Below are 10614 nucleotides of genomic sequence, written 5' to 3'. Positions count from 1 at the left end.
CCAAAGAATTTACTTGCACGAAGCTATGGGACTGAACAAAGGATAAAACCATCTAGCAAGTGGAAGAATCATAAACTCCATCTTGCAAGTTTTCTTGAGTAATATATGTGGTTTTACAGCATGTGTAACTAGCAGTTACACATCCATATAGCTTGTGTAACTACTAGTTACACATCCATATAACTACTGAAATACAAGCTCAGCAAGACCAGTGACAAAGAAAAAAAAACTAAGCATACAACACTATGAAAATAACCCATGTAATCTAGAGACTCTAAAGCTACTACTTATCCAACCAACATAAGCTCAAACATGAAATTTTATGCTACTACATCTATTACAACACTATGAAAACACACCACTAGAATACCACTTGTGTTTCAAGAACAACCATGGTACTGAACAAATTTACTTGTTATTACCGAGCTTCAGACACTATATACGCAGAGCAAAGAGCAGAAGCCTGACTTATATAGCTTGTGTAAACAGCAGTTACACATGCATATGGATTGTGTAACCTGCAGTTACACATCTATATGGCTTGTGTAACCTGCAGTTTACACATCCATATGGCTTGTGTAATCAGCAGTTACACTTGTATATGCCTTGTGTACTCAGAGCATATATGTTATCTTCATCACGTTAGAAATAGGGATCAAATAGAGCTAACTTGCGATTCTTAAACAGTGAAGACTACTCAATAATAAGATCAAATAGCACTTGATCAACTGAAATCCGGCATACTATAACGTATATAACTAGCAGATGCTAGTGCAACTTCTTTTAAATTCTGCGCAACTTAATTTATTAGGTGAAACAAGACTTTAACCAACACGACGGGTAACTCATGAATCAATGATGTACATTAGACAATGGGTATTTACTACTAAGTCAAACTAAAAACTGCCATGTTTTTCCACGGAGACAAGAATTTATCATTCCACACAATGTGTTCACATGTTAGTATGAATAATTACCATCAAAGCCTAGAAGAGGGTAAGTCACCACATAAGCTCCTGATTTTGCTACAGCTCCAAGAAGAAAAGTTCACTGTATCACATAATAACAACATTAGGCACTTGAACTAGCCTAAACACAAAGATGATAATTATAATATTATCCAATTGACATAACACAAAGGAATTTAGGAAGTTGTACACATACATTTATCTCCGCAATAGAGTTAAAATCATTGAATTTTAATTGTTTCTCCAAATCAGAGTTGTTTTCACTTGCAACTACAAAACCTAGCTTCAGCAACATCTGCTCCTCCTTCACCCTATTAATCAAAGACTTGATAAGTTTCATTTTGAAATGAGCATTATGTATCAGTTTCAACTTAGAGATAACATATAATATCTGCGAGATTGTGAGATAGCATTATATAATATTCAACTTAGAGATATCATATAAAACAAATCTGGATCGAACTTAAAACAATCAATCAATAACAGTTAACGCTAGGCATGAGCTCAGTTTGAAAATCAAAGTAAATAAAATTCGTATCAAATAGATGGGTAACAGAGATAATAATTCACTGATTTTGAATCTGAAAACCAAATTTCGATCGAGATAAGAGATTAAGATATAGATCGAACTTTTTTCAAGAACCCTAAAAAAATTCTTATAATTTTTCTTGAAATTTGTTAGTGATTTTCTCTCAAAAGTATGATTAAGGTGAGATTATAACAGGATTACTCTGGAAATCAAACTTTCAAGAACATATACAGGTAGATATTTGCTTGAATCGCTTCGAAAATCGAAGTATAAAATTCGTAACAACAAATAAACTTATCTGCATGTCGATTTGATTCTGTAGATGAATCTTCAGGTGCAGTTGATCTTCTTCATCTTCCATATGATCTCTCTATATCAGATGTGGTTGACCTTCGTAACAACTGAGACTACAGAGGAATCGATGGAGAAGATGAAAAAACGGTGAAAAAACCTAAAACTACTTCATCTTTGTTGCAGTAGAAGATCTAAAAGAAGAAGATGAAAATGAATCTCATAAGAACCCTAGAATATTTTTTCTCTGCAAACGAGAGAGATAAAATGAGAGAGAAAGAAATTTGGAAAATGAAAATATCTACCGACATTCCTCTTGTATTTATTGCAAAGGGTAGTTTTGTCAATAAAAAAATACATTAAATAAAATTATGGGCCAGATCTGAAGAGAATTTGATATTTCGGGCCTAGCAATATCATTTTCCTAAAGTATGGAGTTGATAGTGGAGGATCCATTTTGTGGGGCTTCTAAATATTGAACCCATATAGTAGGGTGGTTATAGTATTTTTCACTTCTTCTAATCCATGACATGGACCAATGTCCATATATCCAGATTCATCATGACTTGTCGATTTTCATGAGAAGTAACATAACACACGGCTGAGAATTCATGACGTGTACAAGGCCGCGTGGCCTATCCTTTGACCCGTGATGTTCAGTCCTCAGTGTGTTATTTTCCTCCGCGTCTTCGGTATCGATCTTTGAAGCCTAGGGTTTCAGTGAAACTCGTAATTGAGTTGACTATATGACTATCGCCTGATATATATATATCTTCAAGACTCCAAATCTATGATCCACGCAAATATTTCTTCCATTCCTGAGTCAGTTTCATCGTGCAGAGAAGTTTTGATCCTACCCTCTTGTCGTCATGTCAAGCAATAACATTTCTTCTCAAGATGATCTTCAGTCGAAGCGTGAAATAGCAACGTATATCTCAGTAAGTTGTACACTTCTTCTTCTTCTCCTTTCTTGTCTTTTTTCAATCGAGATTGTTGATCACAAGAGAATGATTTTTCGTAGGACTGTAAGAAGAATGCTATTCCTCATAATGCAAGGCCTAAGCGGACTGTTAGAGCTCCTGCCCGGTATGGATCGGCTCGTGCTGAAGCTGGATCGTCTGTAAGTAAACCTATGACTCTTGAGATCATACTGAGTCCCGGGATTAACACTCCTTCGTTTCATCGTAGGCGGATGTCCGTGTCGTCGTCGATGCTATACGAAGAAAGAGTGGAAAGTCCGTGACCGTGGTTGAGGTTGAGGAAAGCAGTAACCATGCATGTGAAGATTATGCAGGATCCGTGGAGACTGGAGACAGTGTCCATGCTCGTGAATACCCAACCGCTGGACTTTTATTCGAAGCCCCATTGATTAATACCTTCCCAGACAATGAAATGGTCGGAGGATTCGTGATTCCAAAATGTTATGCGTCTCTGTACACCAAGATCTGGAAGAAGTATGGTCACATTGCTACCACAGAAGTGTGGAAAGGTTTTCTTCCAACCCTTTTAACCACGGTAGCGGGGCTATTGCCGATCATCGAGGAAATGAGTCAGATGCATTTTCGAGACGTCAAAAACCATGAACTGCACAAATGGGATGAAATAATCTCGAATTGTGAGATATTGCGATTCAATGTAAGCTGGCTCCGTCGTCGTCTTGAGATAATAAAGGTTCATAAGGCGGCAGAGGCTGCTGATGCAATTTCCATGAATGCGGCTTTACTGGATGAGGAGAGGATATTGGCTCTGGAGTCATCAAGGGTTGAGAAAGCGGTGGAAGACTTGAAGGCAAAGACCAAGATTTTTCAGAAGAAGCTTGAAGAGGCTTGTTACAGAGATTATCCGTTGCTGGATGGTTTGCTCTGAGTGAGCATTTGTGGTTGTTGTTTTTGAATAAATCTGAATTTCTAGTTATGTGAAAGAATTGATCATGGTGTGAACGAATTTTGCTCATTTATGAAATGTTTAATGAACAAAGGAGCATTCGCATGCTCTTTGGAGGAATGAAATTACATTTTGAAAATGCTTGAAATGATGAAGAGGTAGTGTGTTTCATGGATCGGGCATAATAAGCTTTGAGCCATTTGCCATTGATGATGTTTCCTTCCTTTCCTCCATTGATTGCTAAAATTTTGTAGTATCCGCTAGACACTGCTTTGATAATAACATATGGCCCTTCCCATTTAGGAGAAAACTTAGGGGCAGACATGTCTTGTTGAATGTGCTTTGCCGTCTTTAATACCAAATCTCCTACTTGAAATATTCGAGGTCTTACCATTTTGTTGTAGGCTCTGGAGATCCTCTGTTTGTAAGCCTCCACATATTTTTCCACCTTGGCTCTTCTTGATTCAAGCATATCCAATTCAGCGATTCTTGATTTGGATATTTCAGCCTCATCCCATTGTACGCCATTGGATGCTGCAATCCTGGCTGAGGGAATTTTGATTTCTGCTGGAAGTATGACGTCAGCTCCATAAAAGAGGGAATATGGTGAAGTACCGATCGAGCTCCTTGGTGCAGTTCTGTAAGCCCACGGAGCCATGGGTAATTGCTCATGCCACGATCGAGGATGGTCATGAATTGTCCGACTGATAATCCTGATCAAAGTCTTGTTGGTACTTTCTGCTTGACCATTTCCTTGTGGATAGTAAGACGTGGAGAAGATTTGTTTGACCCCATATTTATTGAGCAGCTTCTCAACATATTGTTTGGCAAAAGGAGTTCCATTATCTGTGATGATGTGCTCGGGAACTCCGAATCTGCATATTATGTGCTCTTTGATAAAGGCAGCAATCGTAACTCCATAGGTGCTTCGAAGAGGAATAGCTTCGACCCACTTGGTGAAGTACTCTGTTGCAGTGATGATGTATTCATGTTGTTTTGAAGATGTTGGATAGATCTTCCCAATGATATCTAGTCCCCAGCTGTAGAAAGGCCACAGACTATTCACAGAATTCAACGGGAGACAAGGAGTGTGGATGCGATTACCATGGGTTTGGCATTGGTGACACCTCTGAACGTGTGCGGCTGCATCATCTTCCATGGTTGGCCAATAATATTTCTCATGAATTTGAAGAAATAGTTTCCTCTTTCCTTGATGTTCTCCATCATGTACTTCCTTCAGGATTGTAGGGATTTCATGTTCGGATAAGCACCTCAGTAAATTCCCACCAAAGCTTTTGCGGTATAAGATCCCATCGAGATAGACGAATCTCTTATCTTTCTGAATGAGTTTGAATGCTTGCTTCTTTTCTAGTGGTAGTTTGTTATCCCGGAGGTATTTCATGTAAGGCTCCTTCCAGTCCCCGATGCGGTGGACTGCCAAAATCTCCATGTGATGAGGAGGTGTTTGGAAATCAGGACAAGATCCTTGTAAATCTCTTGACTGAGTTTCCATGGATGGCCAGTAGTATCCTATTCTTTGAAGCTTTCTGTAAAGTGTTACTACTAACGTTTTCCCGCAAATTTCTTCATGTATGCGCTTGAGTTGTTCTTCCTTCGTTGCTCCCAAGACATCGTGATAGAATCCATCAGGGTTTCGATAATATCCTCCATGAGCAAGAAGTAGTTCTTCAATTCTTGAGGCTGACTTGGCCTTCTGAAACTGCTCAATTCATGAATGATGGGTGCTCGCCAATCGTTTGCTGGAATGTCTTCTATCTGAGTGAGCCAAGTTGAATATACGTACGTCTCTGTACAGTGATCGTTTTCTCTGCTCCTTCAATTGCATCTTGGAGGCGAGAGTTGCTAGGCAATCACATGCCTATTGTTAGTCCGTCCAGTATGGACGATCGTTGCGTCAGCAAAATAGGTCAACAGTCGCTGAGCTTCGTTCTGAATGGAGCAAGTGTGATTTCCTTGAGAGAATACGTTCCATTCATCTGGTTGACCAATAATTTTGAATCTCCCTTATCTCAGGTGTGTTGCTCCTGCTTGCTTGGCCAAGGATAATCCTAATAGGAAGGCTTCATATTCTGCTGAGTTGTTGGTGCAGTGGAAATCCAACTTGAACGAATGTGAGAAAACTTCACCAGATGGAGACACCAGTACTATGCCCGCTCCTCCGGTGTCACTACTAGGGGTGGCAGATCCATCAAAGTATAGAAGCCATGTTTCTTCCTTGATGACCAAGATGTCTGGGAATTCGCCGGGCACTTCTTCATGTAGTGTTGTTGTGTCTTCCCCTGGAAAAGCAGCGAGCAAGTCTGCGACCGCTTGACCTTTGATGGCTTTAGGTGGCGTGCAAGCTATGTCAAATTCTGACATCTGGAGTAGCCACTTCGCTGGTCTCCCTATCAAGGCTGGCTTTGATAGCAAAACGAACTTTATGGGATCAGCTTTGGAGATGAGTACGACCCTGTTAGATAGTAAGTAATGTCTGAACTTCTGGATTGCATGTACCAATGCCAGGCATGCCCTTTCGGCCTTTGGATATCGGAGTTGAGCATCTCTCATTGTGCGGCTGAAGTAGTAAATCGGTCGTTCGACGCCTTCGTCGTCTTCCTGAGCGAGGAGTGCGCCGATGGCGACGTCACTGGAGGCTGTGTAAAGAATCAGAGGTCGTCCCTGCACTGGAGACCTCATGACGGCCGGTGACAATAATATTGTTGTATTTTATGGAAAGCTTCTTGTTGAACAGCTGTCCAGGTGAAGCTTGCTCCTTTCTTCAGCAGAGGTGTGAACGAAGCAATGAGTTGAGCTAATCCAGGAATGAAGCGTCGAATATAATTTACCTTGCCCATAAAGCTCTGTAGTTCCTTCACGGTACGTGGAGGAGGCATGGTGGTAATAGCTTTTGCCTTGTCTGGGTCGACTTTGATCCCTTCAGCCGTGACCAGGAATCCTAAGAATTTTCCGGAAGAAACTCCGAATGCGCACTTTAAAGGATTCATTTTTAATTTGTATTCTCTGCATTTTCAACACCTGCCTTAGAACTTCGAGATGAGATGCTCGAGTCTTCGATTTTACCACCACATCATCAACATAGTCTTCTACTTGCTTGTGCATCATGTCGTGGAATATGGCAGTCATGGCTCGTTGATAGGTGGCACCAGCATTCTTTAATCCAAAGGGCATCACAGTGTAGTGAAAATTCCCAATGGGAGTACGGAACGCAGTCTTGTTGGCGTCATGTTCATACATCTTGATCTGGTTGTACCCACTATAGCCGTCCATGAATGAGAACATACCGTGACCACTGGTTGCATCGACGAGCATGTCAATGTTGGGTAGAGGAAAATCATCCTTTGGACAACATTTATTCAAGTTCCTGAAGTCGACACAACATCTGATTTGACCATTTTTCTTCTTAACAGGTACCACATTTGCTAGCCACGTTGGATGAAGAATAGGCTTGATGAACCCTGCTGCCAACAGTTTCTGGATTTCGACCTTGATTTGCTCCTCGACTTCGTGTCTAAATTGTCTGGGCGGTTGTTTGACAGCTTTGGAACCAGGGACGATGTGCAGGTGATGGGTGACGAGTTTGTCATCCAGACCCGGCATTTCTTCGTACGTCCAGGCGAAGACATCTTGATATTCTTTCAATAATTTTACCAGCTCGGTCCGCTCCTCTGGTGATAGCGCTGAACTGATCAGGATTGGCCTTGGATCGTCTTCAGTCCCAAGTTGATTGTTTCAAGATCGTCAGTGGTAGAGTCAGTGCCGTCCTGTAGCTGTCGTGGGGCATCTTGGACTTCTTCTTCAAGTGATAGCTCACTCTGACACGATTCTTCATGGTGGGGAGACTTTTCATCGTTCTCCCCGATTAATTGCTAATTTCCGTCGGCGATAAATGACTCTCCCTTCTACGTCTCGATCGGTCGTGAAGTTTGACCCTGGAGTTGAGACTTGATCATTATGGCGTTTAGTCGGTGTAGTAGGTGACTTGATCATTTTAGCAGCTGAGGATGACGGATCGTTATCAGCCTTCTCGATAGTCTTCCAGCTTGGAAGTGGAGTACTGCGAATCCTGCTTGGAGGTTCCGGGACGCCTTTTGAGATTCAAGGAACTCAGTATCATAGACGGGAGCATAAGGAGATGATGAAGCCGGAATGCGAACGATCTTGTTGTCGAGCAGCCTTCATGCATTGATGGTATGTTGAAGGAACCACCTTGTTATCATGGAGCCATGGGCGTCCCAGTATTATGTGGTAGTCAGGTTCTTGCTCGATCACATGAAACTTTGCTTTCGATCGAATCGGCCCCACCCTCAAATCTATGTATGCATATCCATATGTATGGCTTTGACTTCCTTCAAATCCTGTCATTAGGATGGGATAGCGAACGATTTTACCTTGTGGGAATCTGGCCATCCTGAGAGTCTTCATAGTGACAATGTTGGTGGAAGCACCGGTGTCAACAAGAGCTCTTCTAAATTCGGTGCCTTTGATGAAACCAGTGACATACAATGCTCGGTTGTGTCCTTCATCCGTCATGCGATCTTCTCTAAAAGAGATGTTGTCGATCGAATGCCCAGGCACTAGGGAGACTTCTTCAACTGATGATGTTGGTGGCGTTATTTGCACGCTGGATGATATCTGATTGAGTGCTGAGAATGTGTCCCTGCGCTGATCCCTGGATAAATGTAGGAGTTCACATAGATTTTCAATAAAATGTGTGACCTCTTGTTCTACCGGCTTCTCGTATGTGGTGAAGCTGTTGATTTGAGGGTCAGATGACGCTTCAGTCCCCGATGTTGAGGCTTCTGGAGCGGAGATACCGCCTAACTCGGATGCTAATCTGATGAGAAAGTCGAGGATGTGGTTTATCGTCTCCTTCATCAGGTCCATGTTCCTGGTATAGACCTATAGGATTTGAGGTAATTATGCCAAAGACGGGATCCCTCTGCCTTCCATGCCGCCAGGTGTAACATGAGGGATGTCGCCGTTTGAAATATTCTGATCTGAATTAGTTGAATTAGTCCTAAGACTAACCATCTTGTGGAATTGTGAGATTGCAACCGAGAAAATGATCTCCCACTGTGGTCGCCAATCTGTAGATGGGGAAAAACGATTTGTTGGTTTTTAAGGAATTGAGGAGACGACCGTAGGGAGGAGACTCCTCGAACCGAGCGAAATGTTAAACCTCACACAGATGCACCGCTGCAAAGGGGGTGCTTTAGATTCGAGAGATCAATCTGTAGTACTCCGGCCTAAATCAAGACAATGACCGTTCCAGAGTAAATTCGGTCACAAGAGATGATGGGTTGATATGTAGGAGGGAAGCTGTGAAATGTGTGGAATCAATGGTAATCAAAGATTGTGGGTGTGTGAATTCTGAATATGATAAGCTCTGAGTGATTGAAATTGCTCAATTGAGAGTAGTTGCTCAATTGATGAGTTGATGATCTCGTGTTGTCAGTTTGACGTGAGATTGATGATACTGATGATGTTGATGATTCAATCATGATTCAGAGACTTATTTATATGGTTGGAATTTTAGACACCATGATTCCATGAAGTGTGACAGTTGATGGAATCAAGGAGTGGGGAAGTGGAGATCGTGTTTGAAACCAGTTTCTCAACGTGTGGAGACTTGGTCGATTTTTCACCCACTACCTCGTGAATTCCTTCAACTGATTGCACGACTTGCTCACATTCCATCCCAGAACAGAGCATCGTCCTACCGGTTCCTTAGACCGCCAGACCAAAACCCTAAGTGATATCCCCCCAAGTGAAACGATTGACGTCTCGTGGTTTGTTAGTCAATTGATGACTTCGTGGTTTTATGGGACGATGAGTCCATGTAGTTGCTGAGTGTCGAACATGATGTTCTGAAACTCATGAATTGAGCATGTCATGAGACAGAGGTATAGTTCTTACGATGAAGTGAAAAGTATTGCTCATTCGGTGGATCGTTGAATATTGATTGTTGAACCAATATTCCTTGGTTTGAGCAAATATTTATCATCTGAGCAAGTGTTGCTCATGTGATGAATTGTTGAATATTTGATCGTCTTGTGTTGCTCGTCTGATGAAATATTGGCAGCGTACCAAAAATATTAATTAGAATACTGGTCGTTGAACTGAGCATAATTAATAAAATTAATGACCATGAGGTCGTCGTAAAATTATTAAGGTTAGAATCTGGAATGATGATCCTTGGATTCAGAAACCCTAATTTGATCAATTGATGATCAATTCATGGTTCGTCATAATTTCAACCATGGGACGAAGGAGGGAGCGACTACATGGGACTGTGGATAAACCATGTAGTGTCCATATGCTCACGTGAGAAAATACGAATAACTCCTGAAGAGTTCGATTTGTTGGTGGAAGAATGATTAAATGCTGGCTTAATCATTTATTCAAAAATACTCGTCTGAGCCTTAGGTGAGAAAACCTAATTAATTATGATGAGGCGAGGGACCGACCATGGAGTCATGAAACCGGCCCTGGGTTGTCCCATGACCTCCTGACGATCACTTCATGAAAATCCAAAGTGTTTGGGAGAGTTTTGGACCTAATACGAGCAATTGTGCAAATTAGGTCAAAACTGTGAAAATTGATGGGACCGGCTTCCGTGAGCCAAAGAGCCAATCTTGGTCGGTCAAGATAGCGTGCTCGTGTCCCCAAGGCGTCCGCGTCTCATTCCTGAGAATTTTGATATTTTCTTGCGTGCAATTGAACATCCATTCGAGAAATTATGCCAAAATTAGGGTTTCGACGAAACTGAGGAAAACACCATGAGATGATGAAAAATAATTATAAAATAAGGAATGAGGAGGCATGGGACCGCCGTGGTCAAGGCATGGTCGTCCGGTCGTGACCACGGTCCCGTGGTGCCTTTTCCTTAATTTTATAATATTTTGATGATTTTATGAA

Source organism: Papaver somniferum, chromosome 7 (genome assembly GCF_003573695.1).
Source record: "Papaver somniferum cultivar HN1 chromosome 7, ASM357369v1, whole genome shotgun sequence".
Classification (NCBI taxonomy): Eukaryota; Viridiplantae; Streptophyta; class Magnoliopsida; order Ranunculales; family Papaveraceae; genus Papaver; species Papaver somniferum.
The sequence above is the reverse complement of the archived record's forward strand: the minus strand, read 5'-3'. Positions refer to the sequence as shown.